This window comes from Phaseolus vulgaris, chromosome 5 (genome assembly GCF_051622355.1).
Source record: "Phaseolus vulgaris cultivar YP4 chromosome 5, ASM5162235v1, whole genome shotgun sequence".
In the NCBI taxonomy this organism is placed as follows: Eukaryota; Viridiplantae; Streptophyta; class Magnoliopsida; order Fabales; family Fabaceae; genus Phaseolus; species Phaseolus vulgaris.
Window position 1 is genome coordinate 28,337,101 of NC_143502.1, and position 20,117 is coordinate 28,357,217.

The following is a 20,117-nucleotide window of genomic DNA, read 5'->3' on the forward strand; positions in this document are numbered from 1 at the left end:
TGGTCTTAGATGCTTGGCTTGGGGTCTAGACGCTCTTGACTTGGCTCTTGCCTTTCATGGAAGGTTGTGCTTGGCCCTCTTCCATCAGATGAGGTCAAAACCATGAAGTCCAAGTCTCTGGATGAATTGCCCTCGAACGATCGAGAGGCTTGCAAGATCTTGACCAGTGTGGGAGGCTTCGATACCGCCACCCTGATAAGCCTGGAGTTCAACGCCGATGCTTTAGAAAAATACATAAGTATGAACGTCTTTTCCTACGACTTTCTGGGCTTTGCTCTTGTTGGATCTCTGTTTAATGCGCGATTTTCCTGCTTCTTTGTGTTTTACTTTCGCCCGATGCCTAACTTTTGCTATGTTTGCTTCATTGGTGTAGGTTCAAAAATGGATAGGCAACGCTGGTTGCGTTTAACCCAGCTATTGAGGCCCAAAGATGGAGCTTTGGCGTCTCCTCCCTCTGCCTCTTTCGCACCCCTATCTTCTGCTAACCCCCATCCTCCACTTGCAACAATACCAACGAATCGAACGACCCCAACTTCTCCCCGTCCACTTCCAAGTTCTCCACCTCCCATCGCAGCCGTGCCCCTCGCGCAGGTTGAGGCGGGTGCTTCCTCAGCCCCCCCTAACAAGGGTAAGTAGGTGGTGGAGGTTGTTTCTGATGATGAGGACTTTACTGAGGGGCAAGTCTTCAAACGACAAAGAACCCAGCATGCCCCTCAGATGGTCGCCTCTGCTACTTCCTCTTCTCGTGAGGCGGAGTCCTTGAGGGAGGATCCACCGAGCGCCACTTCCCCTCCCCACTCGGTGCATCAGGAGAGGGGGCTTGAAGCTGAACCCGTGGACGTTCTTCCCCCTGCCCCAGAACTCCCTCTTCCCATGCAGGAGTCATTAAGGGGATTTCTGAGCCTGGGATCTGCTAGTAGCCAAGCTGAAGAGCCTCAGAGGGAGAGCATGTACTATTACATGGGCCTCTTCATGTCTTGTGCCTACACTTGGCACAAACAGTTCAGGGCCAGGGCAGCCTAAGCTTCTGCCTTCCAAGCTCTGGAGAAGGAAGTTGCTTCTCTGAAAGAGGGGCAGGAGAAGCTCAAAGAGGAGAAAGAGAGGTTGGCCGCCCACTAGGGGCGTCAAGAGGGTGCCTACAAAGAGTCCCTGAGGGTGTCACAAAAGGCAGGGAGGAGGCCAACAAACGGCTACACGAGGTGGCCCAAACCCAAGCAGAGCTTCTTACTGAAGTGGTCCCTCTTCGCACAAAAATTGTTGATCTTAAAGCGGTTGCAGAAACTTCGAAAGCCTACCAGAAGAAACTCCAGGACCAGTGCGTGGATCGGGAGCAAAAACTGGGAAAAACTGAGGCTGTGCTCGAATCCAAAACTGTCGAATGTGCTCGGTTAACCACTGCAAATGCCACCCTCCAGGCCAAAGTTCAAGAGTTGTCGGCTGCCTTGGCCTCCAAGAACCAGGAAATGACTACCCAAGCTGCCAATTTCAAGGCTGAGGAGGAAAAACTGCTTAGGGAGTCCGCTACTAGTTTTGCTGATGGGTTTGCCGAGGCTCTCGTCCAAGCGGCATGTGTGAACCTCGACATCGACGTCACTGGGTGCAGCCCTCTGAACGAAGTGGTCGATGGCAACCTTGTGCCTTTGGAGGCCCCTGAAGAATGCCTCATCTTGCATTTCGACTTAATGTCTGGCGTGTATATGATTGATTCTTGTTTAATTTACAACTCTTGCGAACTTTGTCTGTAATTATTACTCTTGATCTTTGCCTATTTTAAACTTTTTCTTTACATTCTTGTCTGCTTCTAACTTCTTTTGCACTCTTATCCGTTTCTGCTTTCTTTTCTATAACAAAGGCTCAACTCGTACTTGCCTTCAATGCATTTCTCGGTTGTTTCGCCTTCACTCTATTGTGTAATCATCTGTTACAGCTGACTAACTCTTGCCTTAAAGAAATCAACTTAGCACCCATCGGTGCTTAACCCTGTGAAAATCAACTTAACTGAACAAACTATTAGTTCGTAGCAATAACACTTAATGCAAGATCACTTACTGGCAGTGGCTTGGGTCAATCTCAATATCTGAAATGTCGTTCGCCTGAACTGCTAAGTGTCATGCACATTTCTATGCTAACGCCTAAAACTTCGTTGGCCTGGTTCTGCACTGAGGACTTTCAATCTTGCCTCCATTTGCTTAAGCAAAGAGGTCTTCTAATCTGTTCTCGTCTGAACTCACTCGAGGGCGAGGAGGGCTTTCTTTGGTGCCTCCACATTGCCTAGGGGTACTCCCCTTTCCCCGAATGCACTGAGGACTTTAAACTGTTCTGAACATCAGACGCTGAAGCTAGCTGTTCATACTTGAGGAGGGGGTGTCCCGAAGGAATCCCTTCACCCCTGATCAAGGACTAGGCACCCAGATCTAACTTGTATTTATCATCTGACACCGGGGGTAGTTATTCCTACTTGAGGAGGGGGCGTCTCGAAGGAATCCCTTAGCCCCTATTCAAGGACTAGGCGCCCGGATTTTAATTTATCTGGTACCGGGGCTAGCTATTCCTACGTGAGGAGGGGGCGTCCCGAAGGAATCCCTTAACCCCTATTCAAGGACTAGGCACCCAGATTTTAACTTATACTGGCATACCTGTTATCTTACCCTGGACTTGACTTCTGCTTGACTGTTTGGTGGCGACGCCTGTTTCTGGAGATGCCTTATCTTGGCAACGCCTTTCCTTGGCGACGCCTCATCTTTGTCTTTGTTTCTTTGATCTTTGATCTTAGATCATATGAAAAGGAAAAAAACTAGAATAGGAATATCTTTAAACTTTTCTTTTCTTTATTTGGGTGACCTCGTTAAAAAACCCCCGGGTGGGAAAAAGAGTGTCCCCTTTACAAAATTTCAACTAAAATAAAACTATAAATTCGCCACATTCCAACTGTGTGGGATAGGGCCTCCTTCTAGGGTTTCTAACTTATACGGCCCATTCCCTTTGGCTTTGGTTACTCTGAACGATCCCGTCCACTTAGGAGACATGGAGGCCAATCAACAAGATCAAGAAGAGGTAGAGGCGCAAATGGAGGACGCCCATGGAGGTCAAAGCCCACCTCAAAGGCTTACAAGAAGCATGTTCAAAGCTTTAGGAGCTAGGGGACAATTATTTTCTCTTTTTGTAATTTCTTTGGTTGAAGGTGCTTAGAGGGAAACATTAGAAACCTCTATTGTTATAACATCTTTTAGGCTTTAGTTAGGAGCTTTAGGAGGGGGGGGGGGGGTGCGTTAGTAGATAGGTGTAGGAGTAGAATAGGAGGTGCCAAAGTGAAGGAAGAGGTCACACCTTCCTCATGCATTGTTTTGGGCGCCGATTCTAAAAGCTTTCTAGGAGGGAGTTTTTGAATTTGTGTAGCTTGCATTTCAGCACCTTAGGCTATAAATAGAGGTGCTCTCTTTGTATTTTTCAGATTGGAATTTAGAGTAAAGAAACTATACTCAAATTTTGAGTGAGCATTGGAGAGCTTTTGAGCCTTCTTCTCTAGTCTTATCTTGAAGGATCCATGGTGTCCTCAAGTGGCGGCAGCACACTCATCTAGGAGCAACCATCCTTCTAGTGGCGTGATCATCCAACCTTACATCCATCTTCATGAGCATTCTTTTCTCCTTCCTTCCTTCTCTTTCAATTGTTCATGTTTAAGCTTGTTTCCTTGAAATTCTGTCTTGTGTTCTTGAGTTTATGGTTTGGTTGTTCTTATTTTCCAGCAATCATTTTCTGTTCTTTGCCTTTTAATTTCATTTTGTTCGGTTCAATTTGATTCTTATCCAATTATGTTCGGTGTTTTTAAGTTTTACCTCTTTTTGTTGGTTCAATTTGACAATATGAGGAACTTCCATGTGAGTTTGAATTTGGTGCTAGTTTTGGTGAGTTCTTGACTTAGAACATTGATCCAATTCTAAGAAAAAGTGCCTAACAATTGTTCAACTCAAGTTGATTCCTAAGAATGTCAAGAATCATTCTCTTCTATGCTATTGGAATCACATCACAACTTGTTCTCTAATTCGTAGGGATTGTCGCAACTTCACTTTGGAGCTGTACTGACGCTCCACTCTTCTCTTCACGGCCTCGGCCTTAATTTTCACTTCTTCCCTAGCCTCGTCTATCAAGTCCAGGTTCACCCTTCTTTCTTCGTTGGATTCTTCCGCCACGAAACCTAGGAAACGGGGCGAGCTCTCGTGTATCTCCACAGGGATCATGGCGTCCGATCCGTATACTAGACTAAAAGGTGTCTCCATAGTGGAGGATTGAGGCGTGGTGTGGTAAGCCCATACAATCCTTGGCACCTCCTTTGCCCATGCCCCTTTAGCTTTCTCTAGTCTGCGCTCCAATCCTCTAAACAAAACTCTGTTTGCTGATTCGACCTACCTGTTTGTCTGGGGATGTTCTACTGACGCGAACACCTGCTTGATTCCTTCTTCTGTACACAACTTTCCCAACTGCTGGCTCGCGAACTGGGTGCCATTGTCTGAAATGAGACGCCTTGGTACCCCAAACTGACACACAATATTCTTCCAAACAAAGTGTTGTACCTTGTGCGCGGTGATCTGTGCTATTGGCTCGGCCTCCATCCACTTGGTGAAGTAATCGATGGCAACGATCAAATACTTCATCTGTCTTATCGCTAATGGGAATTGACCTAGGATGTCAATACCCCACGTATGGAACGGCCACGGGCTGTATATGGATCTCAGCTCCTCAGGCGGCGCCTTGTGCCAATCAGCGTTGTTCCGGCCGGTTGACCTGGGACGTCTTCGTGCGCAACCTAACCCGTCAGCTAGGGACTCCTTCCCACTGGTTAACTGTGGATTCCTGCAAAGAAGGACAAAAGGGCGCCCTAGCAGCCGTTTGCACTCCGATGCTCAAGTCAGCTAGCAAGAAACACCAAAACTCTACACCTCTGTATCGGAGTACGTGGCTGGCACTCTGAAGGTGGTTAAAAGAAACTGTGTATAGTGTTTTCTCGTTCTGGCAAACAATCCGTCTCTAGTCCCTTGTGCGTAGCTTGTGGGCTCGAGCAAACAACTAGAGTGTATTCTGGGAAAATTTGCCAAAAGTTCGAACCCCCATTCCAACATTCAAGGCGCTATTTAAACTACTCTAGCATTTAAAGCGTCTTAAAGCGCATTTAATTATAACACGTTCAGCGCCTTTAAGACGTTTAAACCGCTTGGAGCATTTATAGTACCTTAAACGCTCGAAACGTAAACTTTATTAAATAGCTTTAATTACCTTGTACCCGACAAATTGACGTTTCTATTCTGACATGGCTGCTATTACACGTGGAGGACCTCAGAACACCGTGACCCCACTTGGGGGTATTTCCTCATGTGAGTCCTCATATCTGGGAGTGCATCTGCGCAAGGGATGACTTTTTGGATGCCAACTCATGCCCCCAAACCTCTAGTCAGTCACTTTGAGAGCGTATCTACCTTCCTCTCGTACCCTGCACCTGGCTGCCCCCGGGCGGGACCCTTCTTATGAGTCATAACTATCCTAAGGGCGTCTCTGGGGCGGCATGGGCACTTCACGAGTCAGATTGCTCTCCACTGGCGCTATTACTATGGCCTTTAAGCCACCTTTCTCTTCTCTTTATTGCTACCCCGGGTTATCGGGGTTTGAGGCCTTCCCACGGCGTCACTCCCTCCATGGTCTTTCCTACCCACGGGTATCGGGGAGCAACGCTGTGGTTGCCTTGCTTTTGTGATATTTTACCTGGGCAACGCCCTACCTAGGCGACGCCTACTCTGGGTGATGCCCCGCCATGGCGACGCTTGCACTTGGCGTCGCCTTACCTAGGCGACGCCTTATGTTGACTTTGACCCCGACGTTGGCTTTGACCTTGACTTGTCAACGCCCGGGTTCGGGACGGTACACAAGCCCCCCAGTCTTAAGCTGATGACTTGTCTTCAGCGAAAAGACTAAGGCCTCGCCCACGCCATCCACGTGGCACCTTGGTGACGTGTCATTCTTGCTAACGTGACACTTCCGAAACTATTGACGCGACATTATCTGAACCATTGGGGTGCTCTTAATGGCTGATTGGACATCCTCTGAAGCGGGGAAGGTAACACCTTCTGGGGCCACACTTAATCGCGTGCCACGTGGTTCATCACGCGGTCAGCCTCAAAAGTCTCTTGCGCTCCCATTGAGCGCCTAATCATTTGACACGCGGCTCAATCGCACGGTCCCCATTTAGCGCCTCTTCGGTTGTGTTCCGTCCGGTTGACCTGGGACGTCTTCGTGCGCGACCTCAACCGTCAGCTAGGGACTCCTTCCCACTGGTTACCTGTGGATTCCTGCAAAGAAGGACAAAAGGGCACCCTAGCGGCCGTTTGCACTCCGACACTCAAGTCAGCCAGCAAGAAACACCAAAAACTATGCACCTCCGTATCGGAGCACCGTGTATGGCACTCTGAAGGTGGTAAAAAGGAACTGTGTCTAGTGTATATTTTCTCGTTCTGGCAAAGATCTTTCCCCAGTCCCTTGTACGTAACTGATCCGATCGATCATCGGTAGTCGATGACATCAGCAGCAGGGAACCACGTGGACCACTCACAGGGTAACCCGTGGATCGGGTGACAGAGAGATCAGGGAGGCGATCGCCAAAAGCGGTGATCGGGGGTAAGTAATCAACTGACCACCGACAGCGGCAAAAAGGTCAGGGGACAGATCACCCAGAACGGTGATCGGTGGTCAGTAGTGGCAGAAACAGAGGTTTCTGAGAAAAGAGGAAGTGCTGCACCACCAAGAACGCGTGGAGGGCAAGGAAAACCGTAGCAAGCAAGGGTGCATGAGGCCAAGGAGGGGAAAAAGGTGCGGGAAAAACCTCGTCCCTATGCACCAGGCAAAGATCAGAGCAGGGGGCGTGCAAGGGAGAATAACGCACCCCCAAGATACAATTTCATGGTGGGATTGGCGGATCTCATCGCCCTTCCTGCTGTGGCAGCAAGACTACGCGTACCGGAGAAGACTGATAAGGTACTTGGTAGAAAGAAGAATGAGTGGTGAGTTTCACCAGGCCTTTGGCCACACACTTCACTCCTGTTTGGCGTTGGGACACCAACTGGCAGAGTTGGTGAAGTCTGGGTTCCTAGCAGATTACCTGCGTGAGCCGCAGGGTGATCGCGCGTCGGGATCCCAGGCTGGAGAATAGCAGCATGAAGTCCCTGTGCACGGGGAAGTGCAAACAATCGCGGGAGGCTTCTCTGGTGGGGGATGCACAGCGTCACAGAGAAGGAGGTACGCTCGGTCGGTTATGGCGGTAGATGCGGTAAATGAGAGCCATTACCCTGAAGTAGATATTGTCTTCAGGAAAGCTTATCTACGGGACGTTGTCCCGCACGACAACGACCCTGTGGTCATCTCCCTCATCACGGCAGGAAGACGAGTGCACCGAGTGCTCGTAGATCAAGGAAGCTCGGCAGACGTCATGTTCTGGCCGACGTTTAACAAGTTGCAGTTGTCCCCTGATCAACTGAGGCCGTATACCGGGTGTCTTTACGGCTTTGCAGGAGATCAGGTAGAAGTGCGGGGATACATTGAGCTGAGGACAACGTCCACTGATGGGACGACAGCCCGCACCGAAAGGATAAAGTACTTGGTGGTGAACGCCCCTTCTGCGTACAACGTCTTGTTGGGGAGGCCAACACTTAATAGGTTGGGCGCAATACCATCAACGAGGCACATGAAGCTGAAGCTGCCATCGATGGAGGGGACCGTAATAACCATCAAGTCGGATCAGGCTGAGGCAAGACGCTGTTATGAGAACAGCCTGAAGCAGAAGAGAAGTGTATGCCACGTCACCACGACACCACCACCAGGTGTGCGCGAAGAGCGATTGGTGGTTAGGGAGACACAGGGCGCTCAGAGGATGGAGAACGCTGCGGCGGGGGGCTCCCAGGTAGCCCAAGTTGAAGAAGAAGAGGAAGGCGCGATCGCTCCTCGCGAGTCAGGGATCGCGAGGGCGGTCATCGCCAGTGAGAGAAGGCCCCACCCAGCTGAAGGATGGGTCGAAGTGGACATCGGGGGAAAAAAGTTCAAATTGGGGGGATCCCTCGTTGACGAAGAGCGAAAGCTGATCGCTGGTGTGATCGAAAAGCACATGGGTGCCTTTGCATGGTCAGCGTCCGACATGCCAGGAATCGACCCCGATTTCCTTTGCCATCGTCTGTCGATGGATCCGAAGGTTCGATCTGTGCGACAAAGGCGAAGGAAATTCAACGAGGAAAAGAGAAAGGTGATCCACGACGAAGCGCAGAAGCTCCTTGCTGCAGGGCATATCAGAGAGATCCAGTACCCCGAGTGGCTAGCGAACGTGGTACTGGTTCAGAAGGCAAGCGGCAAGTGGAGGATGTGCGTGGACTTCACTGACCTCAACAAGGCGTGCCCCAAGGATTCTTACCCTTTACCCAGTATAGATGCCCTAGTTGATAGCGCATCAGGGGGAAAGCTACTCAGCTTCTTGGATGCTTTTTCAGGGTATAACCAGATCAGGATGCACCCCATGGATGAGTGCAAGACCGCGTTCATGACGGAACGGTCTTGCTATTGCTACAAGGTCATGCCATTCGGGCTAAAGAACGCGGGGGCCACCTACCAGCGGCTCATGGATAGGGTACTCTCGCCCATGCTGGGAAGGAACGTACATGCATATGTAGATGACATGGTGGTTACGTCCCAAGAGAAGAAGCATCATGCAGCTGATCTGGAAGAACTATTCACCACCATCGCCAGGTACAGGCTGAAGCTCAACCCTGAGAAGTGTATTTTTGGCGTGGAGGTTGGGAAGTTTTTGGGTTTCCTCTTAACAGAGCGGGGAATCGAAGCTAACCCAGAGAAGTGCGCAGCAATCATGGCAATGAGGAGCCCGACGACGGTGAAGGAGGTGCAGCAGCTCACCGACCGCTTGGCAGCCTTATCCCGGTTTATGTCTGCTGGAGGGGAGAAAGGTCATCCGTACTTCCAGTGTCTTAAACGCAACAGCAGATTCCTTTGGACACAGGAGTGCGAGGAGGCCTTCATCAAACTGAAGGAGTATCTGGCGAGCCCACCAGTCTTGCGAAAACCTCAGGTAGGCATCCCTCTTCGTCTATATTTCGCTGTGACGGAGAGAGCAGTCAGCTCAGTCCTGGTGCAAGAGCAAGATCAGGCCCAGAGGCCTGTGTACTTCGTGAGTAAGGTGCTGCAAGGCCCTGAAACAAGGTACCAGGCCCTCGAGAAGGCTGCCCTGGCGGTGGTTTTTTCAGCAAGGAGACTTAGGCATTACTTCCACAGCTTCACAGTGGTGGTAATGACAGATCTGCCCATCCAAAACGTGCTGAAAAAACCTGACGTAGCAGGTAGGATGGTCAAGTGGGCGGTGGAATTGTCAGAATTTGACATTCAGTACGAGCCCCGAGGACCGATCAAGGGGCAGGTGTTCGCGGACTTTGTAGTCGAGCTGTCGTCGATCGCGACACCTGCAGGAGGTTTAGATTTCCGATGGGTGTTATCGGTGGATGGCTCCTCTAATCAGCAGGGGAGCGGCGCTGGAGTCATCCTGGAAGGCCCAAACGGGGTACTGATCGAGCAGTCCCTCCGCTTTGCCTTCAAGGCTAGCAACAATCAGGCGGAGTATGAAGCCCTGATCGCAGGAATGTTGCTAGCAAGAGAAATGGGAGCAAGAAACCTGCTGGCCAAAAGCGACTCTTTGCTAGTCACCGGGCAGGTCATAGGGGAGTTCAGGCAAAGGATCCCCAGATGGCAGCCTACCTGGAGTATGTACAGCTCCTGAAGACGTCCTTCACCGAGTTCGAATTGGTACACGTGCCAAGAGAGCAAAATGCCAGAGCAGACCTGCTTGCCAAGCTGGCCATCTCAGGCAAAGGGGGGAAGCAGAGGACCGTCATTCAGGAGACCTTGAAGGTACCGCGAGGGTTCGTGTCGGACAACCAGGTACTCCATGTGTGCAAATCAATGGAGCGTCTAACGATCGGTCATCGGTCGTTGACTCAAGAAACGTTGAAAGCACCGAGGGTGAGAGCGCGACCATCGAAGATCGATGAGTCGATGGAGGTCCGCGCGGTGAAGGAACCCGACACCTGGATAACGCCATACCAGTTATACTTAGAAGATGGTGTACTCCCACTCAACGTGGCAGAGGCAAAAAGGATAAAGAGGAGCTCAAGTAAGTTTACTCTAATTGATGGAAACCTCTTTAGATTTGGATTTTCTCACCCTGTGCAGATCTGCGTGCACGGCGAGCAATGTACCAGACTCATGTCTGAGCTGCACGAGGGGGTGTGCGGGAGCCACGTAGGTGGTCGCGCTTTGGCAAGTAGGATACTTCGCGCGGGGTACTACTGGCCAAAGCTGAAGGAGGACTGCGTAAGGTTTGCTCAGCGCTGCAAACAGTGTCAACTGCACGCAGACTGGCACAAGGCACCCCCTGAGGAGTTGAGGTCCATCCATAGCCCGTGGCCATTCCACACATGGGGGATCGACATCCTAGGACCTTTTCCCCTGGCGATGAGGCAGATGAAGTTTCTCATCGTGGCCATCGAGTAATTCACCAAATGGGTGGAGGCAGAACCAGTCGCACACATCACCGCACAGAAAGTCGAGCACTTCGTCTGGAAGAACATCGTCTGCCGCTTCGGAATACCCAAGAGGTTGGTCTCCGACAATGGCACCCAGTTCACGAGTCATCAGCTGAGGAAGATGTGTGAAGAGTTAAAGATACAGCAGGTTTTCGCTTCAGTGGAACACCCACAAACCAATGGGCAGGTGGAGTCGGCCAATCGAGTACTGCTAAGGGGGCTGAAGCGAAGACTAGACAAGGCCAAAGGAGGCTGGGCAGAGGAGGTCCCCAGAATTGTATGGTCTTATCATACCACCCCACAGTCCGGCACCCATGAGACACCCTTCAGCCTTGTCTATGGGACAGACGCCATGATTCCCGTGGAAATACAGGAGAGCTCCCCCAGATTCTTGAATTTCATTGCTGAAGAGTCCAATGAAGAACGAAAGGTGAATCTCGACCTGCTGGACGAAGTGCGAGAGGAAGCCAGAGTCAGTGCTGAAGCCGTAAAGAGAAGAGTAGAGCGGAGGCACAACTCTAAGGTGAGGCCCAGGCTCTTCCAGGAAGGTGATCTGGTGATGAGAAAGGCGCATCAGAATGAGATGCAGAACAAGTTGTCTCCAAAGTGGACAGGCCCGTACAAAGTGGTTGAGACGTTGGAGAACGGAGCTTATCGGCTAGAAACTCTGGAGGGAGGAGCAATCCCCAGAACGTGGAACGCCACCCATTTAAAATTTTACTTCAGTTAAGTTGTAAAGTAGTTGCGTTCTCGCGCTAAAAGATACATGCTTTGTATGTGGTGGAAACAGTTGAACAGACAAGGGGGCACTCTTTTCCCTAAGGAGGGTTTTTAACGAGGCCACCCAATTAAAAAAAAAAAAATTTCCAGCATGTCAAGTGTGCGCAAGTATTAAAGTTAACATCCTCCTTGCCCCAGGTGCAAGTGCAGGTGATCGGTTAGGCCTTACTTGCCCTAGGCGCAAGTACTGGCACCGATCTATTCCTCACCCCAGGTGTGAGCGCAAGCAGCTAAGGGTTTCAAAAGCTAGGGGTGCTAGTAAGACCAATATTTTGACAAATGTCCTTACCCACTTGGCATACACCAATATTGGCCCAGTAAGGATCTTAGTCCGAAACCCTCTTCACCCCAGGAGTGAGGCAGGGAATGAACGACTCAATCCGCCGAAGGGTGATGACCTTGGGGAAAGTAAGAGGGGTTAGCGAGAAACACTTTTCTTTCCCCAAAACGAGGCATCACCTCGAGCGATCGATGTCAAAGTCTTCTATGCACTTAGCGCTAGAACGACAGAGAAGCTAAGTGAAGACCAAAGAACGATCACTGATGAGTAGTCAGTGATTGGTTAGTGGTGCAAAGCAGCGCACAAGAACTATTAAACACAATGCTAAGGGAGTAGCTAGTCGTGATCAAGTAGAGGCCAAGATCAAAGGAGGCAGATCGCGCTAGGCTTAAGCTGGTTAACACTTAGTCGTGTGCAAAGGGAAAGACAAAGCTTAAGATCGCGCTGAACCTAAGCTAGCTAACAGTTAGTCGTGTGCATAAAGAAAGGTGAAGCTCAAGAAGAATACAAGAGAAGAAGCTTATACAAATTGGGAGTATATATTCACAACCAAGTCTTATACAAATTCTGAGTACTAAGAAAAGTTGTGCAGAAGTAAAAATTTACAAGAAAGAGAAGAGATCAAGGGGCAGGAGGGGTGAGCTTTCCATCTACCACTTCGTGATAAATGCTGAATTGCGAGAGGTCCAAGTCTGGGAGAACGCATCGGATTTGCTCGAGTGCCAGCTCGAATCCGCCAGTAAGGGCATCAGCACCCACGTTCATCAGATCAGCTTTCTCCGCCTCCAGTTTTTGCTTCGAGGCCTCCGCAGCTTTTCTCTCAGTGGTAAGGGCAGCAAGGGAGGAGGCAGCTTCTTCCAGTTGTCCCTTGGCTTCAGACAGTTTGCCCACCACCTCCTCAAGCCTTTTCTCTCCAGCAGCGGCCGCTTCTTTGGTGGACTCGAGCTCCCCCACTAGTTGAGAGTTCAGTTGGCGTAGGCAGGAGGTCTCGGCCCGTAGCTCCACCACCGCGCAGTCCAGAGAGCTAACAGTTTGCCCCATCTAGATCTCCGTCTTGATGGTCTCTTGGACCTGCGCTAGGTACTCCCTCCTAGCTTTTTCCACCATGCCCCGCATCAGCTCTACAGACCCTTGGGCAGCTTCGAAGTCACTTCGCAGTGACTCCTTGTCGTGCTCAAGCTCCTTCACCCTCTTCTCCAGGGCTATTTGCTTGCGGTGCTGGGTGGAAAACTCCAAAGAGAGCACCATCTGCCTGGCCAGGTGCATGTCCACCTCATCACCGCTTCATTCGACGAGCTCTCGGTTGCTGATAAGCTGTCAAACCAAGGTGATGACCCTGCTAAAGTTCTCGTGGCTAGCTCCAGAGGCGCTTGGTCGCGAGCTGGAGCCACCACATTCAGCAGTTGCAGTGGAGGTTGGCAGTGGTGGCGGGAGACCCCCCGGATGACGGTCGAGAAGCTGGAGGCGGCTGTTGGCAAGGAGAAGGAAGGCATGTGGGCTCTGAGGCAGGTTGAGTAGAGGGATGAGGGGGTGAACCTTCCTCTACCTCCACCACCTCGATCTCCCCAGGCTGGAGAGACGAGGCCCCATCAACCGCTGGCAATTTCCTCTGGCGGTGTATAAGAGGAGAGCCAGAGCTTTCCTCTTCGGTTGAGGCAGCAGCAGCAGCAGCAAGTGAAGTAGAAGCCTTCACCAGTCTTTTTCTCTTCCTTCCTTGCTCGGGGCCTTCAGCTGGCGCGACCGAGAGAGGAGGGGCTGCAATGGGCTCGGTGGTAGAAGAAGAGGAGCCAGTTCCCTTGGTCCCCCGAAGCTTGGCAAGCTCCAGCAAGGCTTGCCTCCTGTCTTTCCCCGATATTGAATCTACATAGATGAGAAAAGGAAGAGTTAGATGGCCAAGTTACGCAAGTAAGTCAAAATATATAAAAGCATGCATGAGAAGGTGCAAGTATCCTAAGAGGTGGAAGAAAAAGAGCTACCTATGTATTTTTTCAGAGCCACCACATCAAACTCATCTTTGATGAGGCGAGCAGAGTTGTACTTGGCCCCCAGGAACAGCCCACATAGCTCGCGCTCGTACGGGGCCATGACTTCAAGGTCCCTGGGTTTCTTGAATTCAACCCCAGGAACCCAGTAGAGGGGGTACCCTTCGAGCAGGTTTGGACTTTGTGGGGTGGCAGATATCATGTAGAACCTGCCTTTCCAGTCTTTGAAGGATTGCTGGTATAGGCCCAGGAGCACCCGTCCAGCAACCCCGTTCAGGCTAACCCAGGACCTGTCCCCAGGATTCTTCGCCTCGAAGAAATAGAGGAACACATCCACGGAGGCGTTGTGCCCGAAGTAGTTACAGAGAATCTGGAATGCCCGGATGAAAGCCCAGGCATTTGGATGGAGTTGGCAGGGCGCAACGTTCAACTCCATCATCAGCTCCTTCTCGAAAAAGGTGAATGGCAGGCGTAGCTTCAACCTTTTGAAGATGGCGGAGTAGATGAAGACGAAGGGCACCCCATTGGTGGCCCTATCGTCCGCGCAGATGGGCATCCCTCAAGGAGGAATGCGGACTTGGATGTTGAAATCGTTTTCCCTGTCTATGGCGCACGAAGGCTCATCCGGGTCATGGCTCAGAAGGGAGGTGAGATGACCCTGTGGTAGCAGGGTGGATGTTTCGGCCAGCAACGCCAGGGGGGCCCAGTCGTAGACCCTGGCGTTGTCGTGGTAGGAGGTGGCAACAGGCGGAGGTGGAGCTGGCGCACTCGCGGAAGGCTGTGCACCAGAAGATGAGGCAATAATGCGCGCGGTTTGTTTCAAGCGAGCCATCGCGAGATAACTGCAAATGGAGGAAAAACGAAAAGTCAGAATGAATGGAGGAAGAGGGAATGATGAATGGTTCGGTGAAAACAGAGAGGGGGAAGGAGAAAGAGATGCCAAGGTGAAAAGAGGAAGAAGAAGAAGCAGAAGTCAGAGCGAGAACGCGAAGATGAAGGAAAATAGAGAAGATGAATGCATGATAACGAGGAAGATAAGTGCAATCAGTAAAAATGACCTAAATGGGCCCAGGAAGAAGAAAAACCATACCTTTGGGTGATCACGAGAGGTTTGGAAGCAGAAAACTTGAAGAAAGATGGGTGTGCAGAGAGAGAGTTCGCAGGAAGTCTGAGAGTCGATTGAAGAAGATGAAGGAACAGTGAAGGCGCGCGCTAATTTGAATAAGAGAAGCGCTAGCGGCACACCACGCTGGCCGTCGATGGGGCCACGTGTCGCAAGATTAAGGAAGGAAGTCCAAACGTTAAAGAAGCAACACATGAGGTGGCACGTGATGCGGTCCCACTTGCCACGTGGACTGAGGGCACGACCACTTAGTCTCTTCGCCGAGAACGAGTTCACAGCTCGAGACTGGGGGGCTTGTGATCCGATCGGTCATCGGTAGTCGATGACGTCAGCAGCAGGGAACCACGTGGACCACTCACAGGGTAACCCGTGGACCGGGTGACAGAGAGATCAGGGAGGCGATCGCCAAAAGCGGTGATCGGGGGTAAGTAATCAAGTGACCACTGACAGCGGCAGAAAGGTCAGGGGACAGATCACCCAGAACGGTGATCGGTCGTCAGTAGCCAAGTGGCCACCAACAGACCAGTTCCCAGTAGGTGACACGTGTGTGGGTAGATGTGAGTCGCATGCCTCCACGCATCATCATCTGAGAGGGGTGCAGTCCAGATAAAGGTGCACTCCGTACCGCTAAAGGTACAGACAAGCGCAGCCAAGCGTAGAGATGCGCGGACACGCACAAACACCCACACTCTACTGATTCTGGAGGTACATTGTCTCAGAAAAGCATAACAGGGTTCTGACACATGCCAGAAAAGCATAACAGAATTCTGTTAGGCCCAGAAGCAGAGAGAGAGACATAAAAGAGAATCAGGGAGAGATTGAGGGGGGAGACAAGAAAAAAAGAGAACAAGAGTTTTTCACACACACTACTAGTTTTTCTGATCTTTGGTGGTTTTGTGGACTAACTTGATCGTCGGAGTGCAAACGGCCGCTAGAGGCGCCGTCTGTGTGTTTTGCAGGTCACGTTTGGAGATCCAAGAGAAGGTTCTAAGGGTGATTCTGCAGAGAACGCAGTCGCGTAGACGGGACGAAGAGTGATACAAAGCGATTCCTCCACGTTCGAGTTGTCGGCAGGATCAGTAACCTCAAGGCTCGAGCAAGCAACTAAAGAGTTTTTGGAAAATTTGCCAAAAGTTCGAACCCCGTTCCCAACATTCAAGGCGCTATTTAAACTACACTAGCATTTACAGCGCCTTAAAGCGCCTTTAATCATAAAACGTAGCACATTTAATTAGCACATTTAATTAGAAAACGTAGCGCATTTAAGACGTTAAAAACGCTTGGGAGCCTTTATAGTACCTTAAACGCTCGAAACGGAAACTGTATTAAATGACTTTAATTACCTGGTACCTGGCTGAATGGTGTTCCTATTCTGACCTGGCTGCTGTACACGTGGAGGGCCTCACAGCGCCATGACCCCATCTGGGGGCGTTTCTTCGTGTGAGTCCTCCTGCTTGGGAGTGCCACTGCGCAAGGGGTGACTTTTTGGGTGCCAACTCATGCCCCCGATCATCTAGTCACTCACTTTGAGAGCGTATCTGCCTTCCTCTCGTATCCTGCTTGACGAATGTTCATGCTTACTCTCCACCAGGGCCATAAGGGAACACAAAGGGGATTCATGCTCCTATGATCGCCGTGCCTTCGCGAAGAGGCATGACGACGATATTGTTGTGCTCCCTTGCACTCTAGGGGAGCCAGTATGTGGAGACGAACGGGCCAACGACGGAGTCCCCTTCTTTTATTTCTATCAGGTGGTTTTCAAGACCATCGGCGTGCGCCTGCCCTTCTCCAGGTTCGAGAAAGAACTGCTAACGGAGATCAGTGTTGCTCCGGCACAGTTATATCGCAATAGCTGGGCTTTCGTCAAGGCCTTTGACATCCTTTTCGAGTTTCTGGGTTATGCACCCTCGGTTGATATCTTTCTTCACTTCTTTGAGGTGAAGAGGCAAAGGAATAACCTCTGGGTGACCCTCAGTAACGTTGCCGACAGGGTTCTCCTGACCCCTTTCCAAAACTCATTCACTGGATGGAAGGGCAGGTTCTTCAAAATCTGTTGCTCTGATCTCGTTCCCTCCGCCCTAGATGGTTTTCCACTATACTGGGTGAGGGGAACGAGGGCCCTCAAATCCAAACCCTTCAAGAAGCTAGCCCCGAATGCCCAGGTGGTTTGCCGGATTCTTGCTGAGGCGGGAGGTTTTGACTCCGCCACCCTGATCAGTTTGGAGTTCAACGTCGGAACCCTTGAGAAGTATATATGTATGAGTCACTGCCCTAGAAACTTCCGCCTTTGTTGCTTTCTATCTGTGTGTGTTTCGCTTCATGGTGTCTCTGACATTCATCTCCCTTGGTGCAGGTTCGAAGATAAACCAAGAGCGGAGGTCCCGACTTACCCGGGCTCTGCGGACTGAAAGCGGGGCTTCGTCTTCCTCCCGTGCTGCCTCCGGCGGCCACTGAAGAATGGTTCGTTTGTGTTTTTTGCATGGGCACAGGGCTTGTAACTTATTCTCCAGCTCGTATGGGTGGATTTTCCTCATGATCCTGCCGGCAACTCGAACGTGGAGGAATCGCTTCGTAGCACTCTCTGCCCTGTCTACGCGACTGCGTCTTCTGCAGAATCACCCTCAGAACCTTCTCTTGTTTCTCCAAACGTGACCTGCAAAACACACAGACGGCGCCTCTAGCGGCCGTTTGCACTCCGACGATCAAGTTAGTCCACAGAACCACCAAAGACTAGAAAACTAGTAGCGTGTGTGTGAGAACTCTTACACTCTGTTTTTCGTCTCTCCTCACACTCACCCTGATTCTCTCTTTTATCTCTCTTTCCCTGCTTCTGGGCATAGCAGGATTCTGTTATGCTTTTCTGGCATGTGTCAGAACCCTGTTATGCTTTTCAGAGAAAGCGTACCCTCAGAATCAGCAGTGGGGAGCGTGAGAGTCTGTGCATGTCTGCGCGTCTCTGCGCTTGGCTGCGCCTGTTTGTACCTTTAGTGGTACGGAGTGCTCTTTTGTCTGGACCGCACCCCTCTCAGATGATGACACGTGGAGGCCTGCAACTCACATCTAACCACACACGTGTCACTTACTGGAAGGGCTCTAGCGCTTCTCTTTGTGTGCCTAAGTTACGCCCTTGCGGAGTAACTTAGGATGTTTCTTTTATCTGGGCAGATCGCATACTCTTGGGAGAACGTCGGGTGTGGCTGGTCTAGGCACACTCACCAAACGTTGCTCCCTGCGTATACAGCTTACCCTTCACAATGCCATGCACGTAATGGGTTGAGGGAACCATCAACCACTGACTGGTTTACTAGTTCCCTCAGGCCACTCTCGTGCATGATTCCCTGAGGTGTGCTCATGCGAGATCCATGCGTAACGCTCTCGCTGGGAACCTCATTCCCCCAGTTTAACTGCGTGTAACACGAGACCCCGATGACACTACCCCGATGACTGATCAGTGTTTATCTGTTTCTCGCGTTCTGCCTTCAGGCATTAGTCTGAGAACTGGTCTGTTGGTGGCCACTTGGCTACTGACCACCGATCACCATTCTGGATGATCTGTCCCCCGACCTCTCTGCCGCCTGATCTGTTGGTGGTCACTTGGTTACTGACCACCGATCACCTTTCTTGGCGATCGTCCCCCTGACCTCTTTGCCACCTGGTCCACGTGTCACCCTGCGAGTGGTCCACGTGGTTCTCTGATGCTGACGTCATCGACTACCGATGACCGATCGGATCACAAGCCCCCCAGTCTCGAGTCGAGAACTCGTTCTCAGCGAAGAGACTAAGTGGTCGTGCCCTCAGTCCACGTGGCAAGTGGGGCCGCCTCACGTGCCACCTCACGTGCTGCTTCTTTAACGTTTGGACTCCCTCTCTTAATCTCGCGACACGTGGCCCCATCAACGGCCAGCGTTGTGCGTCGCTAGCGCTTCTCTTATTCAAATTGGCGCGCCCTTTCACTGTTCCTTCATCTTCTTCATTCGACTCCCAGACTCTCTGCGAACTTCTCCTCTGCGCACCCATCTTTCTTCAAATTCTCTGCTTCCCAATCTCTTGCGATCATCCAAAGGTATGGTTTTTCTTCTTCCTGGCCCCCTTTCGGTCATCTTTACCGATTGCATTTATCATTCTAGTTATCATGCATTCATCTCCTCTATTTCCCTCTCTCGAACCCGCGCTAGGGTTTTTTCATGCTCTTACTCTGGCTTCTGCTTCTTCTTCTTCTTCTTTTCATCTGGGCATCTCCTTCTCCTTTCCCTTTTCTGTTTTCACCGAAACATTCATCATTCCTTCTTCTCCCATTCATTCTGACCTTTTCGTTTTTCCTCCATTTGCAGCTATCTCACGATGGCTCGCTTGAAACAAACTGCGCGCATCATTGCCTCTTCTTCTGGTGCACAGCCTTCCGCGAGTGCGCCAGCTCCACCACCGCCTGTGGCTACCTCCTACCACGACAATGCCAGGGTCTACGAATGGGCTCCCCTGGCATTGCTCGCTGAAACCTCCACTCTACTGCCTGAGGGCCATCTCAAGTCCCTGCTAAGTCGCAATCCTGATGAGCCTTCCTGCTCCGTCAACAGGGAGAATGACTTCAACATTCAAATTCGCATCCCTCCTCGAGGGATGCCTATCTGCGCGGATGACAGGGCCACCAATGGGGTGCCCTTCGTCTTTGTCTACTCCGCTATCTTCAAGAGGTTGAAGCTGCGTCTCCCTTTCACCTTCTTCGAAAAGGAGCTGATGATGGAGCTAAACGTCGCGCCCTGCCAACTCCATCCAAATGCCTGGGCCTTCATCCGGGCATTTCAAATCCTCTGCAGCTATTTCGGGCTCAACGCCTCTGTGGACTTGTTCCTCTACTTCTTCGAAGCGAAGAACCCTGGGGACAGGTCCTGGGTCAGCCTGAACGGGGTTGCTGGACAGGTGCTCCTGGGCCTGTACCAGCAATCCTTCAAAGATTGGAAGGGCAGATTCTACATGATATCTGCTACCCCTCAAAGTCCAAGTCTGCTCGAGGGGTACCCCCTCTACTGGGTTCCTGGAGTTGAGTTCAAGAAATCCAGGGACCTCGAAGCTATGGCCCCCTATGAGCGCGAGCTGTGCGAGCTGCTCCTGGGGGCCAAATACAATTCTGCTCGTCTCATCAAAGACGAGTTCGATGTGGTGGCCTTAAAAAAGTATATAGGTAGCTCTTTTTTCCTCTCTTAGGATGCCTGCACCTTTTCATGCATGTTTTATGTGTTTTTTACCTTACTTGCATACCTTGGTCAACTAACCCCTCCCTTTCTCGTCTATGCAGACTCAATGACGGGGAAAGACAGAAAGCTGGCCCTGCTGGA